Source organism: Triticum dicoccoides, chromosome 2B (genome assembly GCF_002162155.2).
Source record: "Triticum dicoccoides isolate Atlit2015 ecotype Zavitan chromosome 2B, WEW_v2.0, whole genome shotgun sequence".
Taxonomy (NCBI): domain Eukaryota; kingdom Viridiplantae; phylum Streptophyta; class Magnoliopsida; order Poales; family Poaceae; genus Triticum; species Triticum dicoccoides.
Window position 1 is genome coordinate 78,580,474 of NC_041383.1, and position 17,696 is coordinate 78,598,169.

The window sequence follows — 17,696 nt, forward strand, 5'->3', positions numbered from 1 at the left end:
CCCGCGCTTCCGCCAGCCACCGCCGCGCCGCCACCAAGCTGCGCCGCCCTCTTCCCTGCCGCGCCACCCCCAAGCCGCGCCGCCCTCTTCCCTGCCGCGCCGCCGCTCCAGCGCCGCCGCACCACCCCTTTCGGCCATGGCCTCCCCCGGTTCCACCGGTACCTCCCGTAGCCGCCGCACCAACCCGTTCAAAGGTCCCGATCCCGTCGTCATCCGCGACCTCAACATCCTCGCCCGGGTTCCCGTCGTCCTCGACCACCTCACCTCCATGTACTATACCTGGAAGACGTACTTCTCCCTCGTGTTTCGTGAGTACAATCTCCGGGATCACATCAATGGCTCCGTGGACTCCCACTTCATGGAGGACGATGAGGAGTGGACGGCCATCGACGCCACTCTCATCCGTCGGTTCTACACCACCATCTCGAAGGACCTCTTCCACACGGTGGTCTCCGCCGATGATGACGCTCACGCCGTTTGGACCAAGCTCAACGGCCTCTTCACCGACAACGCGCTCCAACACAAGGTCTTCTTGCATGGCGAGTTTTTTGTGTGCCAGCAGCTTGAGTCGTCTGTTGACGATTATTTCATGCGCCTCAAGAAGCTTGTTGACGAGCTCCGTGACCTCGGCGAGAAGGTCTCCGATGAGCTTCTCCTCAGCACCCTCATCGCCGGCCTGAACGATGACTTCAGGAACGCCGCCTCCAACATCCCCCTCATCACCAACCCGACCTTCCTCAAGATCGTTGCGTACCTGAAGCTGGAGGAGCGGCGGATGCGGATGTCACGCACCCGGGCCACCCACACGGCCCTCACCGCCGGTACCCGTGGCGGTGCGCCGCCCACCGCCCTGGCCCCACCGCCGCGGCCCGCCTCGGGCCCCTTCCAGGCGCCGCTGCTGACCGGGTTTCCCTACCCGGCGCCGCCGCAGGCCCCTCCGCCCTCCGCCGAGCAGCAGCAGCGCCGGGGCGGCGTCGCGACCGCGGAGGCCGCAAGCAGCAACAGCCGCAGCAGCCAGCTGCCCACGGCGGGGCCCCCCGCCAGCCGAAGCACCCGCTGCTGCCGGCGCCCTGGCAGGCCGGCCAGAACCCCTGGACGGGGGTTGTGCACGCGTACTCTATGCCTATACCGCGTGCCCCCGTCCCCGGCTCCTTTGGCGCCCGCCCGGCCCCTCATCAGGCCCTGTACGCGGCCCCTCAGGCGTACCAGCCCGCGTCGCTCTACGGCCCCTCGGGCTATGGGTATGTGGCGCCCCCGCCTCAGCCGGCGCCATCTGCCCCGGCCCTCCCGCTGCCGCCTTGGGATCCCACGCTCCTAGCGGCTCTCCACACCACCCCCACGCCGCAGCAGTACACTGGCGGTGGCGACTGGTATATGGACACCGGAGACACGGCTCACATGGCCGCCAACCCCGGTAATCTTCTTGCCGCTCACCCTGTTCACACTGCTGCTCGCATTACCGTGGGTGACGGTTCTTCCATGCCCATTACTCATGTCGGCCATGCTGCTTTTCCTTCTAACTCCATGGCATTATATCTTTCTAATGTGCTTGTTTCTCCTGACATCATTAAAAATCTTGTTTCCGTTTGTTCTCTTACACGTGAAAATCCTGTTACCGTTGAATTTGACATGTTTGGTTTTTCTGTCAAGGATGCCCGTACCCGGATGGTGCTCCACCGATGTGATAGCCCCGACGAGCTCTACCCGGTCCACTCACCTACCTCATCCGTTGTTGCACCCATGGCACTTTCCGCCGGAGTGGACCTTTCGCACGCTCGTCTCGTTCATCCCAACATCGCCACCCTTCGTCATATTCTTCGGAGTTTTTCATTCACGTGTAATAATATCGACGATCACACTTGTCATGCTTGTCGCCTCGGCAAACATGTTCGTCTTCCATTTAGCAATTCCTCGCATGTCGCATCTTACCCGTTTGAGTTAATTCATAGTGATGTCTGGACCTCTCCTGTTGCAAGTAACACGGGCTATCTTTATTATCTTGTCATACTTGATGATTTTTCGCACTATGTGTGGACCTTCCCACTGCGGCGAAAGTCGGACTCTGTTGCCACTCTCACCGCCTTCTACTCCTATGTCTCCACGCAGTTTGGACGTCCCATTCAAGCGTTGCAAACAGACAACGGGAAGGAGTTCGATAACCTTGCGATCCGCAACCTTCTCGTCACACACGGCACGATCTTTCGTCTCACTTGCCCGTACACTTCGCAACAAAACGGCCGCGCTGAGCGCGTGCTACGCACTCTCAATGACTGCGTTCGCACCCTCCTCTTTCACGCCAACGTGCCACCACGTTTTTGGCCCGACGCGCTTGCCACCGCATCACTACTCATTAACATTCGTCCCTGTCGCACTCGCGAGAATTTCACACCTCATCACCTCTTGTTTGGCACGCCGCCCTCCTATGCTGAGCTCCGCATCTTCGGTTGCCTGTGTAACCTAGCATCGCTTCCACCGCTCCTCATAAGCTCGCACCTAGGTCTGTGGCCTGCATCTTTCTCGGCTATCCTCCTAACACTAAAGGCTACCGCTGCTATGATCCTATCTCTCATCGGGTGATCACTTCACGACACATTTACTTTGATGAGATGGTTTTTCCGTTCCAGCAGGTACCTTCGGATGATGCGGCCTTGCCCGCTTCCGGTGATGGCCGCCCACGTGCCTCTCTTGGGCCGCCTCCCGGCTTTGAGGGTGCCCCCCGCGCCACGGGTCGAGTCTCTCCCCGTTTGGCTGCCCCCAGCCTCGACCATGCTGGTGGCCTCGTCCTCCGCCACGCCGGCTGCCTCCGCCACGCCGGCTGCCTCCGCCACGCCGGCGGCCTCGTCGCCGCCACGCAGGCAGCCTCGCCCGCTGCATCACCGGCGGCCTCGCCCGCCGCCTCTTCGGCGGCCTCGTCCGCGGAGGCCTCGCCCGCGGCGGTCACATCGGAGGCGGGCTCGTCTTCGTTCTCGCCCGCCTCCCCTCCGGACCCGCTGCCCCGCCCGATGACTCGCTCTCGGGCTGGCACCCTTCGCCCGAGCACGCGGTACCCTAGTGATGAGTATCTTCTCGCTGCTTCCGCCTCTGAGCCGTCTCCTCTCCCATCGTCAGCTCGAGCCGCCCTTCGGGATCCTCATTGGCTCGCTGCAATGCAGGAAGAGTTCGATGCACTCCAGCAGAACCGTACCTGGCAGCTTGTCCCTCGGCCGCCCCGTGCCAACATCATCACGGGCAAGTGGGTCTTTCGGCACAAGACTCGTCCGGATGGCACTCTCGAGCGCTATAAAGCTCGCTGGGTGGTTCGGGTTTTTCGGCAACGCGCGGGCGTGGACTTCACCGACACATTTGCCCTGGTTGTTAAACCGGGCACAATCCGCGCCGTGCTCCAGCTAGCCGTGTCCCGAGCCTGGCCTGTGCATCAGTTGGACGTGTCCAACGCCTTCTTGCACGGCCACCTGGCTGAGCAGGTGTTCTGTGAGCAGCCCACCGGCTTCGTCGAGGCCACGCATCCAGACCATGTGTGCTTGCTCTCCCGATCGCTCTACGGGTTGAAGCAGGCACCTCGAGCCTGGTACCAGCGCATCGCCGCCTTCCTGCAGACGCTCGGATTTACATCGACTCGCTCCGATGCGTCCCTCTTCGTGTATCATCATGGAGCTGACACGGCCTACTTGCTGCTATACGTCGACGACATCATTCTGACGGCATCCACTGTCGCGCTCCTCCAGCGGCTCACTGCTCGTCTTTGTGATGAGTTTGCCCTGAAGGATTTGGGTCCTCTACATTATTTTCTTGGCATTGAGGTGGTTCGACGGCCAGATGGGTTCTTCCTGCATCAGCAGCGCTATGCCCATGAGCTTCTTGACCGAGCTAGCATGCTTAACTGCAGGCCCGCTCCTACGCCAGTCGACACCAAGGCCAAGGTCTCCGCTTTGGAGGGTTCGCCTGCATCTGATGTGGCCTTCTACCGCTTCATTGTGGGCGCCCTGCAGTACCTGACCCTGACGCGCCCCGACTTGCAGTATGCCGTTCAGCAGGTCTGTCTTCACATGCACGCTCCGCGCGACTCTCACTGGACTCTGGTGAAGCATATCCTCCGATATATACGCGGCACCCAGTCCTTGGGACTTACGCTGATGGCCTCCACCTCCATCGACCTTATCGCCTACTCTGATGCGGACTGGACTGGCTGCCCGGACACACGACGCTCCACCTCGGGGTACCGTGTCTACCTAGGGCCGTCCCTGATCTCTTGGTCTTCCAAGCGACAGCCCACCGTCTCCCGCTCGAGTGCCGAGGCTGAGTATCGAGCAGTGGCTAACGCCGTTGCTGAATGCTCTTGGCTCCGTCAGCTGCTTCAGGAGTTGCTTTGTGATGTTAACAAGGCTACGCTCGTCTACAGCGACAACGTCTCCGCCGTTTACCTCTCCGCCAACCCGGTCCATCATCGTCGAACGAAGCATATTGAGCTCGATATACACTTCGTTCGTGAGCAGGTGGCTCTCGGGCGCATCCGGGTCCTACACGTCCCGACGGCGCAGCAGTTCGCCGACGTCATGACGAAGGGACTGCGGGGGGTGTTGAATATATGGTTTGTACATGTCTATTGTATAGTCTAGCCCACCTCCTAGTCTTTGCATAGTTGAGGTTGTGGCCCACTTTGTACTCCATATATACGTGCGCTTTGCACCGATCAATACATCGAGAAGCATTGCCAAAACAATCGTTTCCAACACTTGCCCTGGCATGCATTCTCGAACAAGTCGGAGAACGTGTACGTGCTGCCTTCCGTGGTCTTGGAGCTTTTGTAGAAGTGCCATAGGGAAACCACCATATCCTTGGGCTCCCTGGATGCACATAGAGATTATTTTTTTTTTTTTTGAGAAATGGATGCAGACAGATGAGTAGCCAAAAATCACACTGAATGGAAGTAAAAAAAAAAAACTAGGAATCGTTTTGTACCACTTTTATTTCAAAAACAATACCACATTTTTTAGAAAAGGAAAAAAAATGTACCACATGTATCTGAGTAAACTAACGACCTGTGCATGGTTGATGTGTACGCAATGCACATAAGTCAATGGTGCTAGCTAGCTAGCAGTGTGGATGATCTCTTCCAGCTCTCCTCTAACTCTCTGAATGAAAACGAAATTAGCAGAGAGAAATGGCAGGTTTTACGTAGATACCTACAGACGTAGACGATCTTGCAGCCGGGGTCGTGGGCGACGGAGGGAGGCAGCAGGGAGTGGTGCACGTGCGTGTTCATCAGCCTGGGCGACGGCAGCGCATCCAGCTTGGTCTCCTGCCCGGCGCTGAACAGGCTGTCGACCAGGGGGACGCAGTCGTGCGGGTTGAGGCGGAGGAGCGGGTGGTCGCCGTCTCCGGGCGGGTAGGCGGCCCGCGCCATCGTGGCGAAGGACAGGGCCTTGAGCCACGTGGTGCCGCACTTGGGCGGGCTCGCGAGGAGCACGTCGTCGTGGGCGCGGCGTGAAGCGCCGCTGGAAGGAGAGCACCCCCGGCACCCTCCGGTGGGGCAGCCAGGCGCCCTTCCACTGCCGCATCAAGTGGCCTGCGCGTACGGTGATGGCGGGCATGTCGGTGATGATGTCCGCGTACTCTTCCGGCGGGGAGACGACGTGGTCGCCGCCGCGGCCGCAGACGTCTTTGAACGGGACGGGGCCGACGAGGCAAGACGATGAGCCTGGAGTGGCGGCCATGGTTCTGGTTTGGTTTGGTTGTACAGTACGCAACTTACAATGGCGCTAGCTAATAATCAACGAGTTAACAATGGCATTAGATCTTCAAAAAATAACAATGCACTAGATGCAATCCAGTAGAGTGTTGACATCAATCCACTTGAAACAGTTAAATAAGGAGAGTGGCTTTTTAGATCCAGCCTTGGATTGCTGCCATTTCAAAATGAGATGTGTGACAAAGTACTGTGTTTGCAGGCTGACTACCGTATTAACAACGATGGTCAATGCTGCGCGGAATAGTTCTTCAATTTCTTGGGCTGAACAATGCTTCACCTGTCGGGCCTAATTTGTTTCTGTTTTTCTTTTTAACAACGAAAGGGGCTTGAGGCGCCAAATATATTGCAGTAGGACTGGGTGGACAGCGCGTGTGCATGTGCAGCGTAACTTTAAGTTCGTAATTTCCTTAGTGGAGTATGGCGTTATGCCAGCGAGAAGGGTGTTGCCGGTGCATGCGAGCTGCATCCGACGGCTAGCGACGAAGGTGTTTCTTCTTACGGTTCTCCGGTGGTCGGAGACAGAGGCAGGAGGTGACTACTCCGTATGCCCTCTCTTTAATAAGTTCGCACGCCATCCAGATCTGGAGGTCATTGCGTCGTCCCTTAGGTGTGGCCGGTGGAGTGTAGGCTCTTCATCGATGATTACGAGACAACTGCTAATATAAGACTAAAAAAAATAGAGGATCGTTACATCAACTTTGTTCGCACAAAGAAAATCAACTATGAAGTATGCAAGACCGGCGGACAAGTGGACAAGTAAATTCTTTTGATTATCTTTATCCAGTTCATTGTCATTATGGTGTTGTTTTTAACTTGTTATCATGAGATCTTATATGTATGCATGTAACATGTCGGGATTACGCTGAGAAGGCTATGCGTACTAACGATGTTACGTGAGTTGTACTCTAACGCGTACATCTATTGTATTGTATTTGAATTATTGTTGTGGTAAAATATGTTGTTTGTTATGGTAAATTGTGTTGTGGCTAATCTGAGACACGTCTATTGTAATGTGTATGATCACATACGCTAGTTTCTGTTGCTATTTAATGTTGGGTTTGTGTTGGCAGCTGGACATGTAGTTGTGGCGGGTGCCCCACACTGCATGCCACAACTAACAATATATTTCAGTGGCAGGCGCCCGCCCGTCATTGATGTCATATTAGCACTGGCGGGTGCCCCTGTGAGCCTCGCCCGTCACTGCTAGACATTCCTGTGGTGGTGGCAGCATGGTGTAGTGTAAATATTTGAAATATAATAATGGCTATAATTTGAGTGTCTTTCATATGCTATTTGCTATATGGAGATTGACTCCAAAGATATGCGGACAGGAAGACATAGAGTGGTGCAGTTTCTACGAAGTCAAGTCAGTTGAAGCGTCTTCCGAAGAAAATCAGACAAGTCCCTACTTCCTGCCTCGGTGATCTTTGCCTTCTGCATTGGCGGTCTATGGTGCTGGTCGTACTGCTGGAGTTGGTGCAGGGATGTAGATTTGGATAAAAAAAGAGATCAAAGGTACCTGTAGGAAACACTTTACCTTAAGAAAACCACTCTTTCTAGAAATTTGAGATCCTTGACTGCACCATGGAAATCATCAATGCGTTATGCATATCTATTTTGCTTCATTGATCGTGTTTTCTCACATACCCTTACTTTTTTTAATTGCTGCATGCAGAGGATGCCGATGTTGTCTTGGAGATGGGCAAATGATGGTCATGCGCCTTATGTTTCTGCCATACTCCTCTGCTGCTTAAGCTGAAATTAGCATGGTTTTGTTGTTTCAGACTATGTATTAAACTTGCTGACAAAAACAAAAGAATGTTTTTTCCAGTGTAATAGACACAATCTTGTCCACGGCTCGTGGCAGCGGTGAGGTCTTGGAGTTCGGTGCCCTTCGACGACGCCTAAGTTTGGTTCCCTTGCATAGTGTTCTGGTTCCCTCTATTTGTGATGGTGGTCGTGGTGTGGCCCAGAGGAGGTGCAATACTGTCTCGGTAGAATATGGCCCTTCGGCACGATCTAGGACTCTCTCCGTCTCATCGTGGCTGGGTAGTGGGAAGCCCTTCGACGGTGGCTGCGACTCTCCTAGTTCTTCAAGGTGCAGAGTGATCGCAGGGCAGCAGGCGACTTCTTCTCTACGTCTTCTCGGTGACGTATCTCCTTTCGACTGGTCCAAAAACACTAGTTCCCGCTCTTCTCAGTCTGACTACTGGTGAGGAGTGCTAAGCTCTTGGTGTTGGCTGCTTGCCAAAGCTCATTTCTTGTTCTTCTCTGTTCTGTTGTTCCTTGTGCCTTCTCTTTTGTTCTTTGTACCTTCTGGCGTGTGTCGGGTGCTACTTCTGTAGCCGTTGTGTTGTATCTCATCTTAAGAAAATTCCACATAAAGTTTAAAAAGGAAAAAAAAGGAAATTCCACATATACATCAAGATATGATATACATAACTATATGATCTTATATTTGATGTTTTAGGTTTGTGCCTACATAAAAAAAAGAAAAAAAAGTGGATCTTTAATAAGAAACAATATGTTCATTATGGGCCCACTATTTTGTCGATAGCCTTTTATGCTTGCTTCCTTCAAAAATGGGAATGTGTTCATTCACGAGTCGAAAACAAAACAAACATCAAAAAAAATATTGGAAAAGGCTTATGTTTGTTTGTCCTACTACTATTACTCGTCCATTCTTGCCATACAAAAAGAAAAATAATACTCCCTCCATTTTTGTATACAAAGCCACAAACTCGGATTACAGGTATCAATGTAAAATTTAATGCCTGCTTTACAAGTCAACTTTTCTTCTTATTTACTAGGATCATTAATACTCCGCATGCATGCAAAGAAACTGAGTGGAGAAAGTAGCTGACTGTCATTATGGCTGCATACATGCAAGTATTAAACAGGTTGTTAGTACGAGAAAATATCATTAACTTTGCTTCGATTACTGTTGGTGGTCTTGTATAGATGCAAAATGTATATTCCATAGTGGCCTTGTATATAGAAATGGAGGGAGTATACTACTTTTCCTAGTGGGAAATTGACTAGGTGTACATTAAAGAGCTGAAGTATGCCCGCAATTTGGGTTACCAGATTATACCACTCAAGGGTTACTAGCTTGAGGAGATGGTTAGTCCTTTTGAAAGCTTTGTGTTAGATATCTTCAGCTTCTTTTACTGTATGGACAAAATAAAAATGATAACTAAGTAGGTTTGGACCCATTAAAGGGGCCAATGGCACACGCACAAAACATGAGGAAATTGGTACCCGGCAAGGTTGGCGAAGTCGGCGCAAGAAGTAGGTGGATGTGCTGAAAGCAACAAAGTGGCAAGCTTTTTTTGCATTGTGGGACAAGAAATTCCCAGCCAATGCTAGGTTGAGACATGTTAGAAAAGAATGGTTTCTCCAACAATATGAAGATAAATATTGAGAAAAATATATTTCCTAATAGGCTATATTTTTGTACGTCTTAATGTTGAACCAAAAATTTGGGATTCTTTTCTACACATTGTAATCTAATACTCTCTCCGTCCCAAATTGTTTGTCTTAGACTTGTCTAGATACGGCATCCATATCTAGAAAAATCTAAGACAAGCAATTCGGGACGGGGGTAATATTTGTTAGTTTGAAGTTTGTATGTTGTTTTTAGACAAAATAATACATTTGCACATGGATCTTGATGGAATAGTGTATGATTGGATATAGGGTGTAGGTGCATTGGGGTGAAGGGTAGGAACGTGAGGGTTCAGTTGCCTTCCAACAGAGAATTCGCCCGGACGAGATCATTAAATGTGTGACGACTATGAGTAGACTTTGTTACCTTTATCATTGTTAGGTAGGAAGCATTATGTTTCATCACTCTACAAGCCAAATATTCATGTAAATTTGGAGAACACTAAAGAGAAATAGATTACATTTTGAAATTCATGCAAGAATAAAGAGTGGCTGACTAGTTTGATGTTTGTCCCATGGCTGCATGCGTAGTGCAGATTATCAAGCAGTATGAAGTCTTTCAGCTAAAGGTGAATAGAAGAACATATTATACATGAAGGAAATATGCCCTAGAGGCAATAATAAAGTTTTTATTTATATTTCCTTATATCATGATAAATGTTTATTATTCATGCTAGAATTGTATTAACCGTAAATTTAGTACATGTGTGAATGCATAGACAAACAGAGTGTCGCTAGTATGCCTCTACTTGACTAGCTCGTTAATGAAAGATGGTTAAGTTTCCTAATCATAGACATGAGTTGTCATTTGATTAACGGGATCACATCATTAGAGAATGATGTGATTGACATGACCCATCCGTTAGCTTAGCACGATGATCGTTTAGTTTGTTGATATTTGCTTTCTTCATTACTTATACATGTTCCTCTGACTATGAGATTATGCAACTCCCGAATACCGGAGGAACACTTAGTGTGCTATCAAACGTCACAACGTAACTGGGTGATTATAAAGATGCTCTACAGGTGTCTCCGATGGTGTTCATTGAGTTAGCATAGATCGAGATTAGGATTTGTCACTCCGATTGTCGGAGAGGTATCTCTGGGCCCTCTTGGTAATGCACATCACTATAAGCCTTGCAAGTAATGTGACTAATGAGTTATTTATGGGATGATGCATTACGGAACGAGTAAAGAGACTTGTCGGTAATGAGATTGAACTAGGTATTGAGATACCGACGATCGAATCTTGGGCAAGTAACATACCGATGACAAAGGGAACAACGTATGTTGTTATGTGGTTTGACCAATAAGGATCTTCGTAGAATATGTGGGAGCCAATATGAGCATCAAGGTTCCGCTATTGGTTATTGACCGGAGATGAGTCTCGGTCATGTCTACATAGTTCTCGAACCCGTAGGGTCCGCACGCTTAACGTTCGATGACGATCGGTATTATGAGTTTATGTGTTTTGATGTACCGAAGGTTGTTCGGAGTCCCGTATGTGATCACAGACATGATGAGGAGTCTCAAAATGGTCGAGACATAAAGATTGATATATTGGACGATGTTATTCGGACACCGGATGAGTCCCGGGGTCACCGGATAAATTTCGGAGTGCCGGAAGGGTTATCGGAACCACTGGAGAAGTAATGGGCCTTACTGGGCCTAGCGGAGAGAGAGAGGGGGCAGCCAAGGGCTGCCCCCCCCCCCCATGGGCCTAGTCCGAATTGGACTAGGGGGAGGGGCGGCGCCCCCTTCTTCCTTCTCTTTCCCCTCTCCTTCCTTCTTCTCCTAGTAGGACTAGGAAAGGGGGGATCCAACTCCTACTTGGAGTAGGATTGCCCCCCTTGGGGACGCCCTATGAGGGTCGGCCGGCCCCCCCTTGCTCCTTTATATACGGGGGCAGGGGGCACCCCAAGGACACACAAGTTGATTCTTAGCCGTGTGCGGTGCCCCCCTCCACATATTTCCACCTCGGCCATATCGTTGTAGTGCTTAGGCGAAGCCCTGTGTTGGTAACTTCATCATCACCGTCATCACGTTGTCATGCTAACGAAACTCTTCCTCGGCCTCAGCTGGATCAAGAGTTCGAGGGACGTCACCGAGCTGAACATGTGCAGATCGCGGAGGTGTCGTGCGTTCGGTACTTGATCGGTTGGATCGCGAAAACGTTCGACTACATCAACTGTGTTACTTAACGCTTCCGCTCTCAGTCTACGAGGGTACGTGGACACACTCTCCCTCTCGTTGCTATGCATCACATAGATAGATCTTGCATGATCGTAGGTAAAAAATTTGAAATACTGCGTTCCCCAACAGTACATGTAAAAGATTAAACTAAAAAGTAGTTGGGACACTATATCAAGATTCATTGGGGCCAAGGGGGCCAATGCCCCCCCCCCATATTTTTATAAATGTACAAGATTGATTGCAATATGTTGAGTTAGACATCTATTGCAATCATGTATTTCTTTAGGCCACCTCGAGCAGTGTGGCGACAGTTCTTTGACGTTTTGCTCACACTAGTAGATAAACCACCATTAGTCCCAGTTGGTAAGGGCCTTTTGTCCTGGTTTCTGAACCGGGACTAAAGGGTCATTACTAATGCCCTGGCCCTTTAGTCCCGGTTCAGTCCAGAACCGGGACAGATGGGCCTCCACGTGGCCGGTGCGCCGAGCCCACGCAGGAGGGCCTTTGGTCCCGGTTGGTGGCACCAACCGGGACCAATAGGCTGTGGTTTTTGTTTTTTTAAAGGGGGATTGTTGGAAATATGCCCTAGAGGCAATAATAAATTAGTTATTATTATTATATTTCCTTGTTCATGATAATCGTTTATTATCCATGTTATAATTGTATTGAAAGGAAACTCAGATACATGTGTGGATACATAGACAACACCATGTCCCTAGTAAGCCTCTAGTTGACTAGCTCGTTGATCAATAGATGGTTACGGTTTCCTGACCATGGACATTGGATGTCGTTGATAACGGGATCACATCATAGGAGAATGATGTGATGGACAAGACCCAATCCTAAGCCTAGCACAAAGATCGTAGTTCGTATGCTAAAGCTTTTCTAATGTCAAGTATCATTTCCTTAGACCATGAGATTGTGCAACTGCCGGATACCGTAGGAATGCTTTGGGTGTACCAAACGTCACAGTGTAACTGGGTGGCTATAAAGATGCACTACAGGTATCTCTGAAAGTGTCTGTTGGGTTGGCACGAATCGAGACTGGGATTTGTCACTCCGTGTAACGGAGAGGTATCTCTGGGCCCACTCGGTAGGACATCATCATAATGTGCACAATGTGACCAAGGGGTTGATCATGGGATGATGTGTTACGGAACGAGTAAAGAGACTTGCCGGTAACGAGATTGAGCAAGGTATCGGCATACCGACGATCGAATCTCGAGCAAGTACAATATCGCTAGACAAAGGGAATTGTATACGGGATCGATTGAGTCCTTGACATCGTGGTTCATCCGATGAGATCATCGTGGAACATGTGGGAGCCAACATGGGTATCCAGATCCCGTTGTTGGTTATTGACCAGAGAACGTCTCGGTCATGTCTGCATGGTTCCCGGACCCGTAGGGTCTACACACTTAAGGTTCGATGACGCTAGGGTTATAAAGGAAGTTTGTGTGTGGTTACCGAATGTTGTTCGGAGTCCCGGATGAGATCCCGGACGTCACGAGGAGTTCCGGAATGGTCCGGAGGTAAAGATTTATATATGGGAAGTCTTGTTTTGGTCGCCGGAAAAGTTTTGCGCATTATCGGTATTGTACCGGGAGTGCCGAAAGGGGTCCAGGGGTCCACCTGCCCCGGGGGGGGGGGCACATGGGCTGTAGGGGTGTGCGCCTTAGCCTATATGGGCCAAAGGCACCAGCCCCAAGAGGCCCATGCGCCAAGAGATAAGGGAAAGGGAGAGTCCTAAAGGGGGAAGGTACCTCCTAGGTGCCTTGGGGAGGATGGACTCCTCCCTAGCCGCACCCTTCCTTGGAGGAAGGGCCAAGGCTGCGCCCCCCCCCCTCCCTTGCCCCTATATATAGTGGAGGGGAGGGAGGGCAGCCGCACCTGAAGCCCTGGCGCCTCCCTCCCTCCCGTGACACCTCCTCCTCTCCCGTAGGTGCTTGGCAAAGCCCTGCAGGATTGCCACGCTCCTCCACCACCACCACGCCGTTGTGCTGCTCCTGGATGGAGTCTTCCTCAACCTCTCCCTCTCTTCTTGCTGGATCAAGGCATGGGAGACGTCACCGGGCTGTACGTGTGTTGAACGCGGAGGTGCCGTCCGTTAGGCACTAGGATCTCCGGTGATTTGGATCACGACGAGTACGACTCCTTCAACCCCGTTCTCTTGAATGCTTTCTCTTAGCGATCTACAAGGGTATGTAGATGCACTCTCCTTTCCCTCGTTGTTGGTTTCTCCATAGATAGATCTTGGTGATTCGTAGGAAAATTTTGAATTTCTGCTACGTTCCCCAACAGGGGGTTGGGGGTTTTGGGGGGTTAATTTAGGTGTTTCATATATTGTGTTAGCTAGCTAATTAATAGAGAGAAGTGTCCTCTCTTATGTCCGTGCTTGGTCGACGCTACGTACTATACATAGAGAGGCCCTCGACACGCTAGCTAGTAAGAAAATGAAGGAAACCATTAAGTACAGAAGTTCGTCATGCATACCGAGAGAAGTGATCGATCGACCTCTCCTTCTCCGAGAGATTGGTCGAACAACAAGTTTTCGTATTATCTATCCGACGCTACAGGCTACATACATATACAATATGTAAGATCTCTTACAATCCCCTAGCAATTGAAATCAACTTCCACATGGTATTCTCCGGCTTTATTGATGATGTGGTCAAGAAAGAATCCCGCCAATTCCTCTTGAATTGCTTTCATGCGATCTTGTGGTAGGAGTTCATTCCGCATCTGCCACGTCTAATTTGAAGAAGGGGGCTAATACATATATATGAATGAAACTCAACAGAAATGATGGTGTAATAAAATGAAATTGTGAATATTATTGCTTACGCACTTCATATTGTCTTTTAGAGTAGCCCCGCTTATTTTTCAAAGTCGCGTTGTAGATGAACTCGCACACGTAGTATCCACAGTAATTATTCCCTTGTTCCTGCCATAAGCACTTTACGAGAAATAGAGGTCAATCAAACTGATAATGAAGCATTATAAATGGCATTGATGAAAGTATAGATATAGAATCAACGGGAGATGCGTGCAACTAGCTAGCTAGTAGTACTTACTTTCGGGTATGTATATCGCAGCTCCTTCGGCAGTCCCGGAGCTTCTGCGGTGAACTGTTTCCAAACCCTGCAAGACAAAGAAAATAATTATTATTACTTGAGATATCAGGAAATGAACAAAAAGTTGCCGATATGGTGCGATAATGATCGGTTGAACTTACTTGTTGAGCATTTTAGTCATGTCCGCATAGGTTTCGGGATCTTTTCGTCTCGAGTCTAAGATGGTTACTAGTCCCCGCTCAAGCTTAATCTCCAGAAGAGCATAGTGGAAGCTGCACACGCATGCATAACTCATCAATTACATTACTATAACCTCGCACGAGTAATAAGGGAAACCGAATATGCACACGACAGTAACACTCACTCAAAGTTGTAAGGAAAGAGTATTAAATCTTTGTTTTGATTTTTGATCAACGATTGTAGCAAGTTGGCCTCGGCCTGTTCGGCGTGCTTTTAACCTGAATTTCACCTATGATATTTGTGTTAATGAACCCAATATCATACATTTCTTGTTTTCTGCACTCGATGGTCTTCAATCTGCATAATATAGTGAGGATAATTAATTGTAAATACATGCAATGAAAGAGCTGAGCTATATATAGAGACTTAATGACAGAAATAGTACTTATAGACAGTAGCAAAAGACCGTTAATTTATCGAGTGCCTTTTGATTGAAGAACTTGAAGAACTCCTCAAGTGGAACAGGCAACAGATCAGTTCCAACAAGGTCGTGCTCCTCTTTAATTCTCAGAAACAAAGTATTCGTCCCCCAGACTCTCTGCAGGTTTTCATGTACCAATTATGGAATCTTCGCATCATCATTGTTAGAGATTTTTCATCTTTGACGAGAGGCTTCCCGTACTCGTATCTGTGTTCGTCCACCTCCATGAAATCAAAATTTACATCGTCAGGCAGGTAATCTGCAAGATTGCTATAACCGGGCACCGTCCCCGGAGCATTAGCGACAATGTCGCCGCTAGACACATTGATAGGGGGGCACGATTGATTTGCTTGTTCGCCGAGCTGGGCAATTTTTTCCGCAGCTGCTCATTCTTTTAACCTTTGATCACTCACAGTACTTCCCGACCACTCTGCTGCGAGATATGCCTGTTCAGTAATGCGCTCATAGTTGGTTCTTGGCGGAGACTTTGTTGGTTTCCTCAGGGCATCGATAGTGTGCTTTGCTTTCACCAGATCTAGCTTCTCCTCCGGAGGTGGATGTCTCTTTGCTTTCAACCCTTTAAAGAAGTCCTCCACTTCAGTCCGCACGATCTTCGCGTTTTACTCCTCGGTCCTCTCGTACGGTAACTTCTCTAGAGGCTTGAGAGAAGGACCGTATCTGTATTGCCTCCTGCCTCTGCTGGCTCTACTGCTAGACGCCGGAGTAGACGGAGCGACTGCGGCGTCTGTCTTCTTTCGTGCTTGCTTACAAGGCGGAGGCGAAGGACTACGACGCGTCGGAGCCGCCGGGGCAGCGGCGGGTCTCTTCCGCCCTTGCTGGCGAGGCGGAGAAGGAGGAGGCTGCTGGCTGCTCGGGCGTGCCGGCGTAGGCGGAGAAGGAGGCGGAGGACCGCCATGCACCGGAGAAGGAGGCCGAGTGCCCTGATCGTCACTCGCCGGAGGAGGACGCGGTGGAGGAGGCGGAGTGCCCTGACTCGCCGGATGAGGAGGAGGAGGCGTCCAGTTCGGAAGCTTGATGAACTCCTTCCGCCATAGGCATGGAGTCTTCAGAGCAGAACCCAGCCGAGTCTCCCCTTCACAGGTAGGATGGTCAAGCTGGAGGTCCTCAAATCCCTCCGTTATTTCATCCACCGTCACCCTAGCATATCCTTCTGGAATCGGACGACAGTGAAAAGTTGCACCACGTTCAGAAGGTCGAACTTGGCCGACAGCCGCCTTGACTTTTAAGTTCTGCCATTGCGTCATAAGGGGGCAATTTTGAGACTCCATGACAAAATCCACGGGGTAGCTAGCAGGAGCCGTCAAGACATGCTCCGGCTGAAGCAGCTCGGTGGAAGCCGCGCTGCTTCTCCGCTGAGATGGCGGGGTAGCTTCGGGGGAAGCTTCGGCAGGTCGTTTGCTGCGATCTGCTTCTCGTTCCTCTAGCCCTTGTACCCTTGCGTGCAGAGCCTGCAGTTGTCTATGCTCCACTTTCTTCCTCCTCTCCTGGCATTTGTAACCGCCTGCGTCCGGAAAACCAACCTTCCACGGAATGGAGCCTGGCGTGCCTCATGTCCGTCCAGGGTGCTTAGGATTCCCGAGGGCCATTGTGAGCTCGTCGTTCTCCCTGTCTGGAACGAATGTCCCTTGCTGCGCTGCATCGATATAGTGCCGAAGCCTCTTGACTGGTATTTTCAGTTGCTCGTCCATCCAACGGCACTTCCCTGATACAGGGTCCAAGGTTCCGCCAGCCCCGAAGAACCAAGTCCGGCAACGGTCTGGCCAGTTCATTGTCTCTGGTTCGATCCCTTTATTAAGCAGATCATTCTCAGCCTTGGCCCACTTAGGCCAGGCTTTGAGGTAGCCATCTGACCCCGTGCGATGGTGAAACTTCTTCTTTGCAGCATTTTGCTTGTTTGTCGCCAACATCTTCTTACTCTTTTCCGATGTCTTGTGGGCCACAAATGCGGGCCAGTGATCTTTGATCTTCTCATATTTGCCGATGAATTATGGTGTCTCTTCTTTGTTGACAAACTTTTTCAGCTCTTTCCTCCACCTCCTGAATAGGCCTGCCATCTTCTTAAGAGCAAAAGACTTGATTAATTGCTCTATAACTGGCTTCTCCGAATCCTCCTTTGGCGGTAGGGTGAAATTTGCCTTCAGCTCAGTCCAAAGATCATCTTTCTGCATATCATTGACATAAGACACCTCAGGGTCTTCGTTCTTAGGCTTATACCATTGGTGGATGCTGATCGGGATCTTGTCCCTAACAAGAACCCCACACTGAGCAACAAATGTGTTCTTTGTCCGGATGGGTTCAATCGGTTCGCCGTCGCGCGCGATTGCTGTGATCTCAAACCTTTCATCCGAGCTCAACTTTTTCTTTGGGCCTCGTCTCTTTACCGAAGTTATGCTCGATCCGGAGGGCTAGAAAAAAGAAGAAAGACGAGAGTTAATTAATATATGTACATATACCAAAACAATGAATGCATCAATTAGCTAGTCAGCACAGGCTTAACTAATATATATACCTGGCCAGACTCGGTTCGGTCACCGGAGCCGTCATCACGGTC

General features: G+C 50.3%; 1 pseudogene; it reads right to left on the bottom strand.

Annotated features, from left to right (window-relative positions):
- Positions 1–5,714, bottom strand: part of LOC119367188 — a 6,778-nt pseudogene extending 1,064 nt beyond the window's left edge.
- Positions 5,715–17,696: the final 11,982 nt, after the last annotated feature.